Genomic DNA, 23,841 nt, shown 5'->3' with positions numbered 1-23,841 from the left:
AGGAGTGGGGTTTACCCTTTGTCCCTGGATGCCCCACCTCCCACTCTTCTCAAAAAGGCAGTGCCTGAAGCTCCCTGTGCTTCCGTCAAGGTCCCTAACCAAGAAAATATGGGTCCATAAGTGGGAGGACTAGGATCTTACACAGACAGTTTTGTGGTAACAGCAATAGACTCCTGATTCCTAAAAGATGCAGTCAGTGTTCCTGGTATAAACACAGAGAACTTTCTGGAATTCATAACCAATTACATGTGCATTTGGGATTTTTCCATTACATTCTTTGAGATACTCCCTCTCAACCTCAAAATAAGTGATGTCACCCCTGGATGGCCACCAGGGAGCACAGGGATTTCATGTGTCTTAAATCTGTGTCCAAATTATAATAGCATAAGTAAGTCACATTATAGTATTTATAAATATTCAACTTGTTATTTTCTTTGACTCACTGGAGTATAGCACTAAAAAAAAAAAAAAATCCAAACATCAATTTTTGGTTTATTTCTCAGAATAAAACTCATTACATCCAGAGTTTTATGAGTCCCTTTGGGAAGATAAGGACAGATCGAATCTTACTCATAACAAAGGAAAACAACCATTACAGCTACTCTGTGGCTTTCAGCTCTTAGATCTAACTTCCTCCTTTTGCCCAAACTTCTAAGGGTTCTGTGGGGTGAAAAGATAAGGGGGTTTGGATGGGTAGGACAGAATTACAGTGTGTCCTTCCCTGACTCAGGATAAGAGGATCTGATGCTTGGAAATTGATATTCCAAATATTTTGAGCTTTTCATATATATAAAAAAGTGGAAAGAATATGGTATTTATTGACATATTTCATGGACTAAATTTAAAACTTTGCTGTCAGAGGCTCTTGAAGTAATTTATAACCCGGCCCACACTGTGAAAAGTCCACAAATACAGATCTATAATGGGATAATGTCATCTCTTGTGTTGCCCTTAAAAGTGATCTTGCAAGAAGAAGGGAATAAGTCCAAGATGGCAGGATCAAGGCTGGTCTTGATTCCACAGCAGGCCAAGCCACAATGTCTTAGGGGACTTGATCTGGGTTGGATATGGCAGATGAGTTTTGCTACAAAGAATGTCTAGAGTAGACTAAAGCAAACTTAGCTTAATGGGACAAGACCAGAGCCAAATGTTGGGGTAGAACCTCAAGGATGTTTACAAATAATAGATTCCAGTCCCCTAGAAAAGAGAATGAAAGTGCTGGGTGGGTTTTGGGCAGGGTTCTAGTACCAGCAGGACAAAACACTTTAAGAAACCAAAGCAAAAGCCCAGTTATAAGCAGTATGTACCATCAGGGAAAAGGGGAAATTCTGCAGCCTGGTAAGCCCAAAATGCCCAGAAACCATTCTCTAGGTACCACAGGCCATGTCACAGGTGGGAAAGAGGCATTTAATAGGTTCATGAGATTGGCTCATGGATGAAGGAGCACAGAGGTTTGCTTCATTCCACAGATCGGAGGAGCATGTGGATGGCACCTCTTGGCACTGCCCAGGATGCAGGCTTCAAAGGGAATGTGATGTGAATAGTATCCACTGGAGTCCTCCCACAGGGTGGCCGTGAGTGGGGGATATTTAGTCCAAACATTTAGGTCTTTACAACTCTTAGCCTGGTACAAATAGAGCAGAAGGTACTGACTGTAAATTCATATTTATCTGTGCACATTTAGACTGATTTATAAGTTTACCAGGTGGCACTAGTGGTAAAGAACCTGCCTGCCAGTGTAGGAGACATAAGAGATGCGGGTTCATCCCTGATTGGGGAAGATCCTATGGAGGGGGGCATGACAACACACTCCAGTATTCCTGCCTGGAGAATCCCATGGATGGAGGAGCCTGGTAGGCTACAGCCCATGGGGTCTCACGACTGACAGTTGGACACGACTGAGGTGACTTAGCATACACAGCACAGACCTGTTCAGATGTAATTTTAAAACCTCTTGCTCCATGTTGTATACTATACATTGCTGGATGTGAAGAGCGAGGGAAGCAGTTCTGCTGAGGCAAAATTTGCTTGTTGGAGATAAGAATCAGAGATTTTTTTTATTACTAGAGTGCTTTGATTCTCATCTTTATGAGAATCATTTATGAGAACCATTTTTAAAGTCTTTATTGAATTTGTTCGGAGAAGGCAATGGCACCCCACTCCAGTACTCTTGCCTGGAAAATCCCATGGACGGAGGAGCCTGGTGAGCTGCAGTCCATGGGGTCGCTAAGAGTCAGGCATGACTAAGCGACTTCACTTTCACTTTTCACTTTCATGCATTGGAGAAGGAAATGGCAACCCACTCCAGTGTTCTTGCCTAGAGAATCCCAGGGACGGCAGAGCCTGGTGGGCTGCCGTCTATGGGGTCGCACAGAGCTGGACACGACTGAAGTGACTTAGCAGCAGCAGCAGCATTGATTTTTGTTATGATGTTGTTTTTGTTTTCTGTTTTGAGTTTTTGGCTGTAAGGCATGTGGGATCTTAGCTCTCCAACCGGGGATGGAACCCACACCCTCTGCATTGGAAGGTGAAGTCTTAACCCCTGGAGTGCCAGGGAAGTCCCTGATTCTCATCTTTAAATTGACTTGTACAAGTTTCTCACACGAGCCTGGAAATTTTTACACAAGGAAAATCAGCAAACAGCTAAGCAGTGAAACCAAACAGGCCTGAAAATTTGAACCCAGGGCATTTCCTTGCCAGAGACCACAATTTCTGGTTAATAGAGCACATTTATTTCCCTCCAATGCTGTGTCTTCAGAGAGTGCCCAGCTGTTACTCCTTACGTCAATATTCTGGTGTCCAAACCACCTTCCGCTCAGGCTGGAATGGCAAACTACAATCTGAAGAGTTGTAAATGTTTGCCTGGAAAATCATTCACTCATATTTTCTTCGGGCATTTTGTTTGGCCCAGATCTGAGGCCATAACTGATTAAGGTCGGTCATGATAGCACCAAGCTAGAGCTGTGATCACTCAATGTCCCTTCATCTGAGAAAATAAACCAAGGGGAGCAGTACCATGTGGCCGGGAAGTGAGGTATCTCAGGGTTGTTTCTGCGGCAGGCTGGGAGAACGAGTCAGTTTCCCACGGAGCTTGAGTCTCTCAATTTCATTTTCTTGATCAGCTTAGCTGCTTTTCAAAGACGCATCGTGACACTCACGTGGGGGGAAAGCTTGTGTTACTTGGCTCGGATAAATATGCTGACAGTGAAAGGGTTAGGAAGCACTTCCCCCTTTTTCCCCTTAGTGAATTGAAAGGCACTTTGAAATTATATTTGGTGTCTTTGAACTTTTCTGTGCTCACTGCTGGTAGCATTTATAGAAGCCACATGGTGATAGAGAAGTCTGAGTCTCAAAAGCAAGCTGAGATGAGTGAAAATAATGATCTAAATAAATATTCTGTCCTGGTTTGGATGACAAAGCAGGTTGAGATGACAGCAGGATCCCAGTTACCAGAAGCCTAGACTCCCTGCTGAGGCCTCCTCTGCCTCTCTTCCCCTTCAAATCCTTCATGCAGCCCTATTGATGGTACCTCCTAAATAGCTCTTGAATCTATCTGCTGTTTCCATCTCCACCACGAACACCTGACCTTCAGCTTTCACCAGGGTGGACAGACACGTGCACACACACACACACACCCACACACCATTCCCAATCCATGGTCTCCTTCCTTTCATTACTGTGCTCTCATAGTCCTTCCCTCCCCCCTTCCTCACAGAGCTGAAGGGATCTTTCTATAATGAGGTCTTTTTATAACATCAATCAAGGTATGTCACTCTTCTGAATTAAATCCCTTTCTGGGCTTCCTCTCCCACTCCAAATAAAATCCAAACTCTTTACCAAGGCTTTCAAGTCCCCCAGTTATCTACCTCTCTCTCCATGTTCATTTCCTACAACTCTCCCATCATCCATACTGCTCCAAACACACTGCCCTTTATCCTGCTCCTTCAACTTGGCACTTCTGTCTCTTTCTAGAATGTGCTTCCTTACCATCTTGATTCCTTAGTAACACTCAGGTAATCTGATTAAATGTCCACTCCATAGTCTTTCTTGATTACCGACAGATTTTCACTCCCTGCCAAATCTGTCATGTTTTGTAATTACTTAATCATTTACCCATTTGTTGCTACCTTCCAACAGACTACAGGACCCATGAGAACAAGTATTTGTTCAGACAAGTATCTCTCACTGGTACCTCTTACTCTGGCTTATTTCTCTAAAAAATCAGATCAAACTTCTAAGGGATGACCTCCTTTCCTATGGGCAGAAGAGTTGCTACCACCCTGTTAAGGAAGCTGAAAAGTTGGCATTTGGTCAGCTAATCACTATGTAGACTCCGCCAAGTTCAGGCTTTAGTAAGTTCTAAGGGAAAGGAATGTCTGTCCCCTGGAAGGTCAATTCAAGTTCAGGCTATGCTTTTAGACAACACAGTGGCTACCATAAAAACCTGTCACATGCTAAATCCTGCCATCCTGCTACCCACAGAAATAGGTTCCTTGAGGCATGATTGTATAGAAACCGTTGTTGTTGTTTAGTTGCCAGGTCGTGTCTGACTCTCTGTGAGCTCATGGACTGTAGCCCACCAGTCTCCTCTGTCTAGGGGATTTTCCAGCCAATAGTCATGATCTCTTCCAGTCGCCTGACCTAGGAAGTAAACCTCTCCCAAATGCCAAAGAGGAATGGTTTATAGACAGAAGCAGTTTTATGAGTGAGGGGAAAAGGCTGGTGGGATACCCAGTAACCTTCCAGATGCAAGTCACAGAGACAAGAAGCCTACTCCCAGGGACTTCTGCCCAAAAGACCGAGCTGAGAGCTCTCACCTGAGCTTTAGAGCTCAAGACAGGAAAGATCTTACATAGACTCCAGGTACACATATGTCATCCTATACTGACACTTGGCTATTTAGAAGGAAAGAGGTATGCTTACTGCAGAGAATTAAGCAATGAAACACAGCTGAAACATACTGAGAGTCCTAGAAGTAGTGCAGCTTCCCAAAAGTGCAGCAGTGACTTATCATAGGGATCACCCACAGAGGGATGCAGAAGTGATCAGGGGAAATGACAAAGCTGACACAGCTGTCTACAGGGCAGTCCTGGAATCGCTAAATTGGCAACACCTCTCATACTCCAAGGTCAAATCCAGTGGCTCCCCAATCTAAACAAAGGACGAATTAGACAAATTCCAAAAATGGGGCTCCAGTGGAGATCTAGGAGGCCATGTGTGGCTAGTTAATGAACATGGGCAATAGTTCTTTCCTCAAACTACAGCTTATCATGCCATCAGAAAGGCTCATCCAGGAACACAGGAGAGAAGCCCTATGTAAGTGGTCAGCCGAGGAAATGGTAATTCCTGGCATGAAAAGTAAAATCAGTCAAATAGTGAGACATGTCCCATCTGCACAATAAACAACTCCAAAACTATACCACTCCAGAGGTCCCCAGATAAGGCCCAACCAGACCAGATGAATATATCCTGGGGAAGACTGGCAGATTAATTTTACTGTCATGTCAAGCGTACCAGGAAATTTCAGGTATCTCTTGTTGTTTGTGGACACAGAACTGAAACAGCAGCTGAAGTGGCCAAAACATTAATGAAAGAAATAGTCCCCAAGTTTGGGCTTCCAGGATCTCTACAAAGTGATAATGACCTAGTATGTGTGTCTGAAGTGACAGAGGGGATAATGAATGTCCCGGCATAGAAGGACCTTACACTCAGCTTGGAGACTTCAATCATCCAGGCAAGGAGAGAAATTCAGTGAGAACTTGACACAGACCTTACCAGAGTTATATCAGGAAACCCAAGAAAACTGAATTAAGTTGCTTTCAATTGTTTGGCTCTGCAAGTGGTTAGCCCTGAAGATAAGTTAAGTGCATTTGAACTCCATTCCCCGATGCCCCAGAGAAGAGACCCTTTAAGCCCCTTGAAGTGAACAACTCAACTATGCCCTCAGGTAGAAGAAACCAAGAAAGATTTCATTGAACGTGGTAACCAAGGGGCCTTCCCTGGTGGTCCAGTGGTAAGATTTCACCTTGCAGTGCAGGGGACACGGGTTCAAGCCCTGGTCTGGGAAGATCCCACATGCCACGGAGCAACTAACCCTGTGCGCCACAACTGCTGGGCCCATCTTCTAAATCCCGCGAACAGCAGCCACTGGGCCCATGAGCCTAGGGCTCTTGCTCCCAACAAGAGAAGCCACCGCAGTGGGAAGCCCACACCCCACAACAAAGAGCAGCCCCGGCGCCCCGCAACTAGAGAAAGCCTGCACAACAACGAAGACCCAGCACAGTCAAAAATGAGTAAATAAATCTCACAGTCAAAAATGAATAAATACACCTCTTTCAAAAATATGGTAACCAGGTGCTGTCTGCACCCACTGACCTGGCTCTCCACCCTTTCAGGCCACGAGACTGGGTGCACATAAAACGTGGAAAACCAGCAACCCGAAAGACCCCCTCCCAGCTAAGTGGAGTGGACCCCACTGGGTGACCCTAACCACCCAAGCTGCCCTGAAGTTGCAGGGATCACTCCGTGGGCACATCACACCTGAGCAAAGAGGGCCCCAAGCCCCACAGCTGCCCTTGACTATTTCTGTCTGATCTGAAGTTTCTCTTCTTGGAAAACAAGTGTGACCAGGGAGGCTCAGGTCATGGCAGTAAGCCTCAACATCAGGGCACACTTATGCCTACAGACTAAAGACCTAGATAACTTCATTTTTAGGAAAACATGGACACATGACCACTTTTCTCTTGCTAATATTTTGGCCATGTATCTTAAATTGCCTGGCGTCCTTTGTCACCAAAACTTTAGACAAATGGTGGCCGCTCAGGGGCATGAACCGTCAACCCTGAGGCCTGGTGACATCACCCATATTTAAAACAGGCTGGGAGAAGTCCTGCTTCTCCACCAGGGGACAGGACGAGGCCCAGACTCAGTAGGAAAGAGTTTCAGAAGAGGAACTTCACCTCTCAGAGCCCCTCCAGAATGAGGAGTGGGACAAAAGATGGAAGAGGGATTTGTCACCATTAACAATTCTTGGGAAATAAAAATAGAGCCTGGGTAATAAAGTCTTCATGTTTCTGAACTGTGGTGCTGAAGAAAACTCTTGAGAGTCCCTTGGACTGCAAGGAGATCCAACCAGTCCATCCAAAAGGAGATCAGTCCTGAATATTCATTGAAAGGACGGATGCTGAAGCTGAAACCCCAATACTTTGGCCACCTGATGTGAAGAACGGACTCATTGGGAAAGACACTGATGCTCGGAAAGATTGAAGGCGGGAGCAGGAGACGGCAGAAGATGAGATGGTTAGATGGCATCACCAACTGGATGGACATGAGTTTGAGTAAACTCCGGGAGTTGGTGATGGACAGGGAGGCCTGGCATCCTGCAGTCCATGGGGTCGCAAAGAACCGACACAACTGAGCGACTGAACTGACCTGACTGAACCTTTCTTTGCTCAGTTTCACTCGCTCACGGGGCAGTGCGTGCGGAGGCCTTGCCATTGTCTCAGACTGGAGCTCCGGCCGTCAAAGGGCTGCTCCTGACGCCGCAGCTCCACCGCGCGTGCGCGCAAGCGCCGCCCTGAGCTTCAAGATGGCGGCGGGGAGTCCGGGGCTGAAACGCTGGTGTTTGAGGCGCTGCGCCGGGCGCTTAGGTCTGGAACGAGAGGAGCAGCGCGCAGCAGGAGCGCGGTGTGCCTGACGGTGAGAACTCTGCCCCCTCGTTTCTGGAGGACAGGAACCCTACAAAGTAGCCCCATCGGAGGGCTGTCGGGGAGTGTGCGCTCTAGTGCAGAACTTAAGTGCAGGCCTGCGTGCTCAGCCGCAGAGTCCTGTCAACTCTTTGCGACCCCATGAGCCCGCCAGGCTCCTCTGTCCAGAGGATTCCCCAGGCGAGAAGGCCAGAGTGGGTTGCCATTCCTTCCTCCAGGGGGTCCTCTCACACCTCTCCGTTAAAGCTTCCTTTTGCTCCTGAACCGAACTTGGTCTCGTTCTGTTGTCTGGAGCGACACGGGGCAGGAGGACCCTTGTGGGGAACAGACTCCAGAGGCTTAGTAATGGTAACACTGTGCCGGTATCTGGGGCCTGGGCCTTAAGGAGCTGGGGGCTTTCCCTTCCCGCGCTGGGGAACACACTCTTAGAGCCCTGAGCCACCAGGTAGGAAGTTCAACCACCCGGTGGAAAGAGCACGTGGAAAAGCCCTGCAACTACAAGAGAGGGTCAGGGGCCCCGCAGCCCAGACGTCAGTCAACACAGATGAGGCGCCAGACATGTGAACGAACCCCTCTTGGACCCTCCAAATCTAAATGGCCACCAAACAAATACAACTGAGTGACCCCAGTCAATGCCCCACGAGGCAGGAGAATGGCCTAGCTAACGTTCCTAACCTAAAGATTGTGAGCTTAATGAAATGACTCTTGTTATAAGGGAGTAAGTTTTGGCTGGTTTGTGAAGTGACAAGCAGGTAGATTGACTTTTATCCTTCAAAGAAGGCATGACTCTACTCCTTAAAAAAAAAAAAAAAGGTTATAATCACTTAATGATATGATTGATATGCAAAGAAACTATAATCAATACTTAAGAATGAGGATGATGGGGGAAAAAAAATGAGGGTGCTGAATGCTGGCTTCACGGGTTCAGAAGCAGATTTCTGGCTGTTTTCTAAGATAGTCTAAACCACAATAATATCAAGAATATCTCCTCTTATAAATAAAAAATACCATCATACTGTCCAATTTAATTCCAATACAGTTTCCCTCCAGGCCTATCGAATGAGTCTACCCCAATAGTGTGTAATGTAGTAATTATAGGTTCACTTTATCAGATACTGATACAGGATCCAATCAAAATTTTAGATTTGTTTGAGGATGTACAGCATTTTCAGAACTGAATCCCAAAGAACCTTCGTACCCTCTACCAACCCATCTACCAATCCCACTAACAGCAGATAAGAGAAAATATCTAGCAATTTTCTTGATATTGTCTGAATCTGATATGCAGGAGAATATAGTTTCTGTTGGTTTTAATCACATATGTTATCTCCAATGCCTGGAATAGGTCCTGTGACATAGTAGAAACTCAATAAATACTATTAATAAAATACATCACTGAATTAGAAAAAAACTAAAAATACAATTCTGGGAGAAGAGTTCACTTTCTCAGGTTATCAGACCACCAGTACCTCTTCAGGACCTTAGGAATGAATAGCTGCTATTCAAAAGATTACAATACCAATGTATTTCATTTTAAATTTAAGAAATTACAAAAGGGGAATGAAGAATAACATAACTAATACCTATGTACTCTTACCAGCTTAAGTGACAATATATTGCCAACAGTGTTCAATTCACCCAGTATGGCCCTCCCTAGGAGACTTCCCCACTCTCCCCTGCAGTGTAATCACTGGGCTTAATTCGGCGTTTATCTTTCTCATATTTTTTTGGTAAATATTATATGCATATGCATCTTTGAGTAACAGTAGTTTTATGTTGCATTTTTTAAAAATTATCAATTGAAGTAAAGTTGATGTGTAATATTATGTTAGTTTCAGGTATACAACATAGTGGTTTGACATTTGCATATATTATTAAATGATCACCACAATAAGCCTACAAACCATCTGTCCCCATATAAAGTTACTACAGTATTATTGATTGTATTCCTTATGCTGTATATTACATCCCATGGTTTATTATTGTGTTGCATATTTTAAATTGTGTGTTATGCTCTGAATTCTTCTGCCATTTACCTTTGTATTTAAATATACATCCTTCTAGAAGTCCTACACACATGCCTGTGCACACACATACAGATACATGCTAGTTGGTAGCCTCATTTTTTCTTTACAGTTTTTCATTCTAAAATATTTCACAAATACAAGAAGTAATATAACAAACTCATTTGGACATCCCTCAAGATAGAAAACGTTGCAAATATACTAGAAACCTATGTGCGCCCTTCACTGCGTTTGCCTCCTCCACGCCCACTCCTGTCCTCCTCCCATAACCAGAATCTGGCGTTATTTTATATCCCCTCAAAATATCTAATATTTGTTCTTATTATTTTAAAGCTTTATATAGCATCCTCTTCTAGAAAGAAAAATACTGACTTTCTGAGAGTCTGGGGTTTCTACAGGGGTGTCAGTTCCAACACCCCACCTGATAAGCGTCCCATGCCTAATTTCAAGCCCTGTTTACAGCCTAGCTTCCAGATTCCTCAGGACTTGAGATGCCCCAGGGCAGCCTGTAGGCATCACCACCATCAGGTTTTATCTCTTCATTTTTGACACTGGCAGATTTTCATTGTTTTATTGTGAGCTCATTTATGCATTTAAAATATGTTTATTTTACTTTATACAGCAGAGAGTTTTTCAAAATATCAAAGTTGCTAAATTTCTGGAAGTAAAAGTCTCTAAAGTTTTTCCTAAATATTCTAAATATACGGCAGTCAACACAAGCATACTGTCATCTCCCATAAGAATCTTACAGTTTAAATAGCTGACAGGTACTTATGAAACACCTGCTGGAATTTTTTTTTTTAGAGATGTGTCAATTTCTTTAAACAACTCACTTTGTTTCAGTGTTAATGTATTGATATGATAATTTTTGTTTACATAAACGCGTTTTTAAATAGAGAATAACAATATATGCCTAAGAGGTTAAAAAACTAGCAGACGTTTCCTTTGTTAGAGTAAAAAGAGAGGGAAATCTTTCAGAGGCAATTGGTAGAGTGTTTTGTAAAAAATGTAAGGCAAAAACAAAAAAAGCAAGACAGTCTCCAAAATGGTTAGACCAAGTTTAGTGACAGAACATTTCTGAATTGAATTGATTAACTCAAGTATGAGGAGGGGCCTATTATCTAGTAAAAGGGGGTTCGGTGATAACAGTAAAGCAAGAATAACTCTGGTCACCACCAGTGGAACTCTCTAAAAAGTCTGTGTAATAAAAACTATATACAGCACAACAGATAGACCAGTATTCCAAGTGAGGTTCAAGTTTGATTATCTTTCTATGGGTTATATGAGTTAGTCTTTGTTTTGCTTTGATACTCTTTCTGCATTTGAAAATCCTCCCTGATTCAGTAAGCACCCCCCATCTTCGTTGGCCCCTCCCCTGTCTAAACTTGTCCGCCCTGCTCTAGCCTCTGGAGGCTGATTCACTGTCACAGCGGTCACTTTTGGACCCTTGACTTTCAGTTGATGCAGCTAATGAGCGAGGCCCTGGGCTGGGAACAGAGGGTGGAAAGAGAATGCACCTGGTTGTTGATTTCCCCAGCACCCTCCCTGACAGGTCACGGAGTATCTGCATCCCTCTACCCAGGGCCCCGGCTCCAGCCAGATAATATTTCTATCACTTACCATCTCCTCATCATGATAATTCTCCCACTCGTGCCCCTCTGGCATTGGGTGGTCCTTTTACCTCTTACTAGTATCCCCATAGTCCGTTAACACTGCCCATATCTTTATTAAACTCTTTACAAATTATCCAGCTGGATTATACCGTGTAATTTTTGCTGGAACCCTGACTGATACAGATGGATGATTTTAGTATGCTAACATGATCAGATACATTTTTAAAAAAGATTTCTCTGGCTGTAATACTGAAAACAAATGTAAGAAAGCCAGAATGGATGTGGGTATGTCAATTAGGACATTTTGTCAGCTGCCCAAGAGAGACTAATTGTGCTTGTCATGGATAAGATGAGGAGATAATGAAGATTACTCCTAGGTTTCCAGCTTGCATAACCAGATGATATAGTGGCTTTAACATGGAAAATGCTGGAAAAAAAAAAAAAAAACAGGCTTTCCAAGTCAAGCAAGTGAGCACAGTGAGGAGCTCCTTTAGTTTGATTCAGAGTATATTTGCTATGAGGGGCTTTTGCAGCACTCAGGATGAAGGCAGGTAACCAGCTGGATATATGGTTTTGGAGCTGGGAAGAGAGTATCTAAAGATGTAAATTTGTGAGACGTTGACCTAAGGACAGAGTAAAGAATGAAAAGAGGAGTGGGCTAGGAATGAGATTTGAGGAATCCCGTCATTTAACGACTGGTTAGAGGCAAAGTACGCGAGCAGACTAAAAAGGAACAGCCAGAGAGAAAAGAGGAAATCCACCTATAGAAATAAGTCTGTGTAGTAAAAATAGCTGACAGTCTGACTGATAAGAGTTTTTAACACGCAGACCCGTCTCACCTGGTGATGGCAGCCTAGGGTGGCAAAGTCTCTTTCCAACTTTGGAAAACTAGAGACAGCACAGCTAAAAGCAGGGTTAGGAATACTGGTTTCAGACTCAGACAACCCAGATTGGCATCCTTGCTTTGGCATCTATCAAGTATAACCTCAGGCAAGTTGCTTCACCTGTCTCATTGATAAAATGGGGATAAATTATTTTTTCACCTTAAGATTTTATGAAAATTAGATAAAATAAATGTATTCAAAGTCTATATAGCACAGTTCATGACAGAGTACATGTTGGATATCTTTCTTATTTCTCATGGAAAATTAGAAAATAACACTAGGAAAGCAAACAAAATAAAAAACATAAGAAAAATGAGTAAAACTTAATAAAATGCCTGGATGCACTTCATTCAAAAGGTTGGAGGGATTGGGGAGTGAGGAAAAAGCAGGGTCAGAACACCAGGAGTAGCCTCACCCTGCAGAACCGAGCTTTCCCACCAGCTTCAATGCCCCTTCTAGTGCTCTTGCAAAAAGAAAAAGTAGTGAAAAGATCAAAAAGGAAGGAGAGTGGGAAAATGAGGGAAGAAACTGGCCTTCCACCAACTACACGATAAAGTTCCAAATGACCAGGAGAGAATACTGCATATTTTTTTTTCCTGAAGTTTTGTCCTTTACTGTAAGCAAACAACTCATAAATGCACTTTTGTAAATCAGTGAAAAATAGTATATGTGGTTCACATTGAAGTTTCTGATTCCAGACATTTTAAAGATGTAGAGAGTCATTTCATTTTGTGAAGTGACTGCCTTGTGAGGGTAATCAACTTGTCATGGTTGCCTAGAACCTTCCTGGCCTTAGACCTGAAAGGCCATGTCCCAGAAAACCAACTGTCTTGGAAAAATTGAGATGGTTGGTCATCTGACTGATATTTGCCTCTTTGCAGAAGAAAGAGACTTCCACCCGAATCAGTTTCACAGCAGGGGACATAACCAGCTTCCTGTTTGTGTAGGGAGAGGAGGTAATCTGTACAGGATCTAATTTGAAGGGTTATCAAAAACCTTGTGCTTCCGGGGGTCTTCTCTGGTGGTCCAGTAGTTAAGACTCACTGCAGGAGGTATGGGTTTGATCCCTGGTCGGAGAACTAAGATCCTACAGGCTGCATGGCCACAGTGTAAGATTAAACAGCAACAAAAAAAAAACCCTTATGCTTCCAAACCAAACTGTTTGTTATCCTCAGCCCTGTTTATGCTTCCATTGAAATTCTGAATTGTCTGACTCGAGCTGGGGCTACCTGAAACTTCTTTTCAATGCCAAGGTAGGCTGGGAAAGTAAGAAAGCTCTTATTGGGTCCTCACATTTTCAGTTCAGTTCAGCTCAGTCACTCAGTGTGTCCTACTCTTTGCGACCCCATGGACTGCAGCACGCCAGGCCTCCCTGTCCCTCACCACTCCCAGAGTTTACCCAAACTCATGTCCATTGAGTCAGTGATGCCATCCAACCATCTCATCCTCTGTCGTCCCCTTCTCCTCCTGCCTTCAATCTTTCCCAGCATCAGGGTCTTTTCAAATGAGTCACCTCACATCAGGCCACATCAGGTGGCCAAAGTATTGGAGTTTCAACTTCAACATCAGTCCTTCCAATGAATATTCAGGACTGATCTCCTTTAGCATGGACTGGTTGGATCTCCTTGCAGTCCAAGGGACTCTCAAGAGTCTTCTCCAACACCACAGTTCAAAAGCATCAATTCTTTGGCTTTAAGCCAACTTTTTCACTCTCCTCTTTCACTTTCATCAAGAGGCTCATTTTACCTCCAGAGGCCTAACATTTTACTTCAATATAATTTATCAGACTAGTCAGTTCCCTGGCAGACTCTGGTGAAAATGGGTTAAAATCACACATTTTGATGGAGTATGGAACAGATCAAGAGAGATTCAGATCATGAAAGGACTTTACTTGTGTTGAATTTAGATAGAGTAAAATTGCAGAAACTGAAACTGTGGGTAATTATTAGTCAAACCCATTTCACATGCTGTCACAAAAATTTTAATTGTTTCCACAAAAGACTTGCATGGGGACTTTACCGGTGGTCCAGTGGTCAAAACTGTGCTCTCAAGGCCAGAGGTGCAGTTCAATCTCTAGTCTGGGAACTGAGATCCTAAACGCCTCTGGGTGCGTCTAAAAAAAAAAAAAAAGACTTGCGTGTCCTCCAGTCAGCATGTAACTGAAATATTAAGATGTTTGCCAGAGCTGTTTCCCATGAACTTGGGGGTCAGCTGGGTCTAGTTCGACCTGAGCTGGTTAAGACTGGTTGGGACCACTAACCCTCCAAGTGGTCCTGTGTGTGTCCGCTTGGTGGCTTGGTGATGTTTTGATGTTGGAAGGCTGAAAGCTCCACCCTCAGATCCTGCTAAACACCTCCGTGTCTGTACCCGCAAGAGGCCCGTAGCCTACTTACATCCACTCAGGGCAGTGACTACCACACCTTTTTCCAATCACCTTTCCCCGCGCTCCCCACACTCCTCAGGCCTCAGACCGCATGCTGCTTTATTCTTTATCCCATAAATACCCAAGACTCTGGCCTTCGGGGTGGTGGTTCTAATACTTGATTTTCTGTTTCCTTGCCTGTCTGCCTTGTGAATTAACCCTCTGCTGAAAATCCTAGCATCTCAGCATTTTGGCTTGTTACACATTGGGCCACAAAACATCTAGAGAAGAATTTCCAGATTTTTTTCCTTGAAATACTTGGTCCAAGTTTCTCTGTATAAAAGTGCTCCATGGCAAATCGATTTTGGAAAATCCCATTTGCTCTTTGCTTTCTCTGGAGACTCTACATGATTATAGCATGTTAAGAGCTCTGAGAAGTCCAGCATCAAAGAATCCTTTTCATTTCTGTTTGACTCATCATTTCTCCACTTTATTTTATTACTTAATCTTTTTGTGATAGCATCCTGAAGAAATAATATATCATAGAATGCTTTGGGGGAAAGATGTTACAATTTTGAAGGAGGAAAACATTTTTTTTCCTTTAGCACATTTGAAGTAAACAGGTTCTAAAGAAATAAACTGACAACCCAACCAGATGGGGGTTTCTGTAAAGAAATTTTTTTCATGTACTTCACAACATAATGGTGCACATACCTGTCCATTCATTTATTGCACAAGTATTTATGGATATTGAGCATTTAGGATTGCCCACTATATGGCAGGCAGAGTTCCAGATGCTAGAGGTATAAGCAAGAGCTAGACGGAGACCCTGCCTTCGGTGAAGTGTCAGCCTCGTGGGAGAATATAACACTGAATCAGGTCCACCACAGCTTGAAACATGTTTGTAAAGTCAACCTCCAGGCTGCGAAGTAAGATGCCCGACTGGTGTCTGGACAATTACCTCGCTATCTCCTGACTTCACAAACCTGGCTCTGAACTCCTAGCCCTACAAGCCCCCTCCCCCTCTTCAACTCTTCTGTCAATGTCCTTGAACTTCAGCTTTCTCCTGTGGAATTGTCTCTCCGGATGTCAGCAGGGTGCGGTATCTTCCTCAGAGTAACAAGCTCCAGCTCTTACCTGCAGTTCCCAGCCCTGACGCTGCTGATGGATCAGCCCTAAATCTTCAGGGAGCAGGTCGTGGTGAGGCGGTAGTGCTGAAGGAGGTGTTCAGAAAGAATGGGTCCCACACAATGTATATGCAACTGCGTGTATACCGGATACACTGCATACTTGAAAAGTCACATAAATTTGATAAAACGCTCCATTTTGTTAAACAGCAAGGGGGAGAATTACTCTAAAACTTAAACATGACTATTAATAGACATATAAAGTACTTGTGTCCAAAAGCAAGGATTCAGTCATGTCTATCATAGACCTTTTCAGATGTTTCACATTTATTCCTTTTGAGACAGAACATCTGAAGCTCTGTTATTCAGTTATATAAATCTAAAGAAAGGCAAGAGGAGTTAGAAAATTAATGTTCTGGTATGTACTTGAATTTGTAAGATGAAATCATTACCCAAGTCTTCTGGCCAGTGGCCCAGGTAGCATGTCTGTTGCAAAAAGTAAGGGTAGGGGCTTCCTTGGTGGTCCAGTGGTTAAGGATCCTGCTTGCAGTGCAGGGGACACCGGTTCAATCCCTGGCCTGGGAAGATCTCACGTCCATGGAGCAGCGAAGCTGAGTGCCACAACCACTGAGCACACAGGCCCCAGAGCCCAGGCTCACGACTAGAGAAGCCACCGCAGTGGGAAGCCTGCTCGCGGAAACTAGGGAAAGCCCAGGATGGCCAAAACACAACACAAGTAAACGAGAGTAAACCCATTTTCAGTACTTCCTCTGATGCGGAACTAAGTTAACATCTTAGTTAACTTTGATGACATCTGAAAAGCTTAATTTTACTTTTCAATGTCCTAAATGCAAAATGCCCGTGAAAAAGAAACACGGAGCTAATGATTTCCTAAAACAACACCATTCTCTTCCATTTTAAATTACTAAAATATTAAGACACTTGTCCCTATTTTATAACTTTAGACAGTAATGTGCTGATAACTGTTTACCAGCTGGCCCTTTGCAGGGAAAATATTCTGGTTTGTAACATTCACCAGTTTCTACAGTGTAAATTTGCACACCATGGCTGATTCCAAGCCACCAACGTGACAAAGACTGCTGAGTTGAGAAGAGATACAGGTAATCAGACCTGGAGTCAGTGACAGTGGTCCACCGAGCACCACTGACTCTAAGCTGACAAGTTCTTGGAAGAAATTTTTTTTTTAAGATTCTTCTTTTACAATGAGGGGAACTGCCACCAAAGATACTCTGATTTTGTTTATGTTTCCAGAAACACAGATAAATCCATATCACGAATCTTGTATTTTCAAAGTCTACCTGAAAGAAAAACAAAACCTCAAGCTGTAACTCTTTATTAGAATTTCTAAATCACAAAGATATATTTAACATTTTCCTTAAGAGGTATATAGCACAGTGTGCTAGGGAGTCAGAGTCCTGATTTTGAGTTCAGGCCTTACCCCTCTGTCTGTGATGTGGGCTCGTTATTTTCTCTCTCTCTCTGACATCATTTCATTACCTGTGAATGAATAGGACTAATTATCACATTGGGAGCTTCCCTGGCAGCTCAGTTGTTAAAGAATCTGCCTGCAGTGTAGGAGACCCGGGTTCGATCCCTGGGTTAGAAAGATCCCCTAGAGAAGGGAATGGCAACCCACTTCAACATTAACGAATAGAGTTATTGTGAAAGTCAAATGCAAAAGTGCTTTGCAACAGTGCAGAGCACAGAGTGAGGATATAGTAAATATTAATGTTTTTGTATACTTGGCTGCTGCTGCTGCTAAGTTGCTTCAGTCGTGTCCGACTCTGTGCAACCCCAGAGACAGCAGCCCACCAGGCTCCCCGTCCCTGGGATTGTCCAGGAAAGAACACTGGAGTGGGTTGCCATTTCCTTCTCCAATGCATCAAAGTGAAAAGTGAAAGTAAAGTCGCTCAGTCATGTCCGACTCCTAGCGACCCCATGGACTGCAGCCCACCAGGCTCCTCCATCCATGGAATTTTCCAGGCAACAGTACTGGAGTGGGGTGCAATTGCCTTCTCCAATACTTGGCTACTTCTAGTGAAGTAAACACATAGTTAATTTGGGGGATGGCTCAGCAGCAAAGGGTGAAGGGACTTTGCACTTGGCAAGTGAAGAGAGTGGGTTGGGGTCATGCAGAGGCTTGGCTTGGTCTCCTTGGTCCACAACTTACTAACTTTACTTCTGTAAGGCTGAACTTTCTTATATGGAAAACAGGCATGACAATAGCACCTAACTCATGGCATTGTTGGGAAGTTCAGTATCAATACATAATAAAGCGCTGAGAATAGCATCCTACCATGTAGTAAGAACTGAATATCAGCTACCATGGTTGAAGTACAGGCTGCGTTGAGTAGGAAGGGTGCTATAGCTATAACTTGACCAGAAGCACAAGCCTAGGACTCTAAGCATTGTTACCACCTCCCACTGGTATGGACTCAGGACATGGCGTGGAATTGCACATAAGGGCAATTACTTGAATTAACTCATGGGAAAGAAGAAAAACAAGGAAATGAGCTACTGTCTGAAAAAAGATAACTTGATAACTTTTCCAATAATAAATTCTATATTGTTTTGATAACAGCTTAATATTACTCTGGCTAATTCTCCATGTTGTATTAATAATTGCCTTCTAACTTGTTTGAACTTGTCTCTGGGAGACATATTGCTCCTAGAAACTTCACTGTACATACAACCACCTGGAGTAATTATAAAACACTCTGATGCCTACGAACCAGTTCAGTTGTTCTCAGGTAGGACCTGGACACCTGTAATTTTTTTCAACTGGCCCATATTATTTCAGTGTTTAGCCAGGGCTGAGAACTTCTATCCTAGAAAAAGTGTTTCAGAATTAAATCAATTTTCATCAAAAACCTTTTTCTCACAGCTGCTAATTCTGAGTACTTCAACATGATGAATAATTGCTGACTGTCCCTTTTTCTAACACTCTACTGAATTCAGAATTTAATTTCTCTTTATCCCACTAAGCAAAGTGAGAAAGGAAAAAGAAAAAATAAGCTTCAATCAATCAATGTTTTTGTCTTTATTCAACCAATATTTATTGAATTAATTTTTGCATGTAGTGTAAGGTAAGGGCCCAACTTCATCCTCTTGCATATGGATATTCAGTTTTTCCAGCACTATTTGTTGATAAGACTGTCCTTTCCTTCATTGAACGATCTTGCCACCCTGCTTAAAAATCATTTAACTGTATTTGCAAGGGGTTACTTCTGGCTGTATGTTCTGTTCCATGCTCTCTGTCTGTTTTTATGCCCGCTCTTCAGGTGAAATTTTGATAAGTGAAAGGTAACTGGAGTGTCAATAAAGGATCAAAGAAAATATCAGAGCTAGAGAAATCTGGGCCAATATTTTATTTTTAGGCTGGAAACATATAAGCCATATATACCCATTATAACACAGGTCTAGCCAACTCCAGTTTGTTTCTAATTTGGTCTCTGGAGGAAGCAGAAATGGTAGAATCGCCCAGTAGCCCCTGAGAGCCTCTTCTCATCACCCTTCTTCCTGCGAGCCTCTGTGATCCTGCTTTATCTGCTCTTCTCCCAATTCCAACACAAAGGCTGAGAGAAGGGGGTTTCAGGATTTGAACTTACTTGGTGTGGGGTGAATTAACATGCCTGGTTGTCAGTCGTTTATACTTTAATATAAAATACAGAATGCTGATAACTCTGGGATGCTTAGAGACCACCGAGATGTAAAGATGAACATTTAATCTGACATCTACTCTATAGAGTCAGGCCTGTAGAAACTCAGATGCACATTCAGGGTTTCTTTGCTCCTATTGCCTCTTCAAGGTGGAAACAAGAACAGGGGTTTTGGAAGTGCGACCAAGGAGAGCTCAGCGCTTCGGGTTGGGTTATGAGTGTTAACAGTGTGGAACGGGACACAGAAAAGGAAGGTAGGAATGAAAGGCATTGCCGGCTTTTGTATTTTGCTGAGTCCTAGTTCTTGATCAGTTTGACCGTCGGAGATGAATTGGGTATTTTGGAATTCTGGACTAGCCTCAGAAAAGCTGATATGTGTGCTATTCCTACTGAAGTTTGCAAGATGCTCAGAGCTCCTCAGAGCACGCATGCAGAGCACATATTTGAATATCAACCATGAGAATAAAGCTATTTTTGTCCTGGGGTTGAATGGAGGGTTTCCATTTCCCATTGTTTCACATTCTGCTTATTATGAAAAGAGAGAGTGAACTTCTTTCACAGCAGGTGAAGCTCTTTCCTCGTCATTAGAAATCCTCAGGGACGTTGTGGCTTCCAGTTATTCTCTTAATCTCTGCTGTCTTGATTTTGACTTCACCGTATACAAAGGATAAGACATTTGTAAATGTCTTATACAAAGGACATCCCTCATAATGACAGTTTAGAATAATGCTATACAAGAAAAGAGTCTTCGATGTGTTTTCTGTGTAAACAGGCAAAATTTACACAATTAGTACATTTTCTTCATTATTCCCCAGGGGTTCAGCCAAAGCCCAAATTCAGATCAAATCTAGGCTGAAAGACAGTCTACTTGCGCTGCCTGACTTTGTAGCTTTTATGTTCCTCCCTTGTGATTTTCATGGGCTACCAACCTGATACAAAGTTGAGTACTTCTAAAATCCATGTTAAGTGTGAAGATTTGCTCTTAAAAATGAAGGTGAGACAGGAAGACAATATACAATTGCACCATTTTGAAATTATGACTGGACTGGATGGCATTTGTTCAAAAAAGATTTGTTCTGATATCACTCCTAATAGCTATCAGGTATGGTCTAGGGCCAAACTTTATAAATGCCTTTAAAAATTAAGATATTTTAGAAAGGTATTTTTGATGCTACATGTTTAGTCTTGAAATCATTTGCTTGGGTGTTGCTGCCCCAGGTTCTCAGTGCTGTATTTGGAGAGAAGTTTCAATGGACAGTCACTTAGAACATTTAGAGTACTCAGAGGAAATAAGCATTTGAATGAATCATTGACTCAAACAAGAGAAGTGTCTATATTATTTTAAATGTGTCATGCATGCTCAGTCATTCAGTCACATCAGACCCCATGGACTGTAGCCCGCTAGGCTCCTCTGTCCATGCAATTTTCCAGGCTCAGTGGAACATCCCTGAAGCCCAAACGCATTAGAGACCCTAAGATAAGTAGTAGCAAATGTGAGTAGAGTGGAATGTCCCTAGATCTTTGCTCCAAGACTAGAGGGGTGAATGATCATTCTGGGGCCCATCTAAAATGAACATTCTTCAAGACTCCCTTCATAGCACTTAATACAGAATGTTTCACTTCATCAGAGAAGAGTATGAGTAAGCTGGTATTAAAATATATAGTCCAGCTGGGAAAAAAAAAAAAAGTTATTCCTTACAATTTTGTTTTTCTGTGAAAAGAAACTTTTGATATCATTATCCAAAACAAAATCACTGCAGATGGTGACCACAGCCATGAAATTAAAAGACACCTGCTCCTTGGAAGAAAAGCTATGACAAACCTAGACTGTATTAGAAAGCAGAGAAATCACTTTGCCGATAAAGATCCATACAGTCAAAACTATGGTTTTTCCAGTAGTCACGTATGAATGTGAGAGTTGTACCATAAATAAGGCTGAGCACTGAAGAATTGATGCTTTCAAACTGCTGGAGAAGACTCTTGAGAGAGTCCCTTGGACAGCAAGAAGATCAAACCAGTCAATCCTAAAGGACATCAACTCTGAATATTCATTGGAAGGATTGATGCTGAAGCCGAATCTCCAAAAATTTGGCCATCTGATGCGAAGAGCCTACTCATTGGAAAAGACCTTAATGCTGGGAAAGATTGAAGGCAGGAGAAGGGGCAGCAGAGGATGAGATGGCTGGTTGGCATCACCGATTCAGCGGACATGAGTCTGAGCAAACTCCGGGAGACAGTGATGGACAGGGAGGCCTTGCGTGCTGCAGTCCATGGGGTTGCAAAGAGTCGGACATGACTGAGTGGCCGAACAACAACAGCAATATCCAAAACAACTCCACTAAATAAATAATAAAAATTAAAATGTTAATTGGCTATACTCTCTTATCTGTACAAACTGACACGTAGACAAGGGTGTTTGTAGCAGTATTGCTCACAAGAGCAGAAGATAGGAAACAATCGACATATCTACTGGTAGTTGACTGATTAAATAATGGTACAGTCATACAATTACATATTCTTAACCCCAGAAAAGAACAGTAATGTTCTTTATGAGTTGCTGTGGAAGTATCTCCAAGATCTACTACAGGTGAAAGATAAAAATAGAATGAAGGACAGTGTGTGCAATATACCATCTTTCACATAGGAGGGGGACAATGTGTATTAAGATTTGCTTGTATAGGCACAAAATATGCCTGGAAAGACATACCAGAAACTCATGTCATTGATTTCCCAGCAAGGGAAACTGAATGGCTTGAGAATAAAGATTCAAGGAGAACTTTTCACCATCTGGCTTTTTGAACATTTTAAGTATTGGAGTGAATGTGTTGTTTCCAAAATAAAAGGAGAAATTTTTAAAAACATGTCTATGAATAATTTCTGTCTTTTCGAGTAATTCTTGCAGACTGGACTAACTGGGTGCACAGGGTGATCTAATCTTGCTTTAAGGACTCAGTAGGAGAGACAGTCAATGTATGGGGTACATTTATGTGAAAGTTCCAGCAACTTGTTTTGTGGTATGTGATGATTTTTCGTGATTGTGTTCCCGAGTTGCCTTTGTTAGTAAAAAGGTAATTGCTAAAAAACTACTCGAGGTAAAAATTGTGGAAGGTAATAATACAGTCTCTTTCAATATTAGTTCCATTACTCTAAGAAATTCCAGTAAAGAATGTGGTTCAAATTCGAATTCAATTCTATATTTGCTGAAATGTCACTTGTTTTTTTGGAAGAATGTCTTTGATGGAATGCCCTAAACAGAAGCTATAGGACACAAGAAAAGACAGTGTTGGCATCAAGACCACCAGCTTGCTGGGTTGGTGTCATGTCTCATTGTATATTCAGCAGGCATCCAACATTCTGAAAATAATCACAACAGGCTTTGGCAGTTAATTATCAAATGGCAGGGCTGTGCAGCCGGTCTGACTGACTGTGCCAACACTGACCATTGAAATTAAAGCAGCTGAAAAAAATCAGACCACATGTAGCAATGGCCTTAATTACCCCATGGTGGTAAGATATATGCTTAGGGAAATTATGTAAATCTTTCATTCTATTAGGGGTGACAGGAAATTTTGTAGTGATCACATTTTGCTTTCTATGTGGCACAGAAATCACACATTGAGGAGAGGTGAATCTAGCTTTCAAACCAATTTTTAGCCAGCATTAAAAGACCAATTTTTCCCACCACAATACTTTTATGTAAGCTATTACCAGTATTGCATTTTGCCAGCTGACCTACAGCACTTTTTCCTCCTGCAATACAGGCTGAATCTAGTTTGGGATAATTGCAGATAACTGTCATGCCTCTAACCTCTTTTAATCTGAAACATTTCCATAGCCTTCCCCCGCCACCCCCCCCAACCCCACAACACTGACATTTTTAAAGAAAGCTATCCCTTCTAGAGCCTGGCTTCCCAGGTAGCACAATGGTAAAGAACTCATCTGCTAATGCAAGAGTTGCAGGAGATGTGGGTTCGATCCATGGGTCAGGAAGATCCCCTGGAGTAGGAAACGGCAACCCCCTCCTGCATTCTTGCCTGGAAAACCTCATGGATAGAGGAGCCTGGCAGGTGGCGAGCTACAGTTCATGGGGTCACAAAGAGTCAAGCATGTAGGCACACACATCCCTCTAGAAGTTTCTTCCTCTTGTGCTTGTCCAATATTTTCTCTTACTTAAAGTTTTGCATTCTTGGGTGGAGGTTGGCACAGGACAGAGATGTTGAGTTCTTAGAATGTGTCATCTGGAAGCACACATGAATTTTTCCCGCATGGACAATGCTAGTTTTGATCACCTGGTTCAAGTGTTGCCCAGTTTCTCCCCTCTTTAATTTCTGGGGTGTGTCCATCACCTGCAATAAGCAGTCTGTGGGGAGCTACTTTAAAGCGATGCAAATATCCTGCTCTGCTCTTCTAGGTCTACCATGCATTGATGATTCTTGTATAATCCA

Source organism: Bos javanicus, chromosome 7, assembly GCF_032452875.1.
Source record: "Bos javanicus breed banteng chromosome 7, ARS-OSU_banteng_1.0, whole genome shotgun sequence".
NCBI lineage: Eukaryota > Metazoa > Chordata > Mammalia > Artiodactyla > Bovidae > Bos > Bos javanicus.
The sequence above is the reverse complement of the archived record's forward strand: the minus strand, read 5'-3'. Positions refer to the sequence as shown.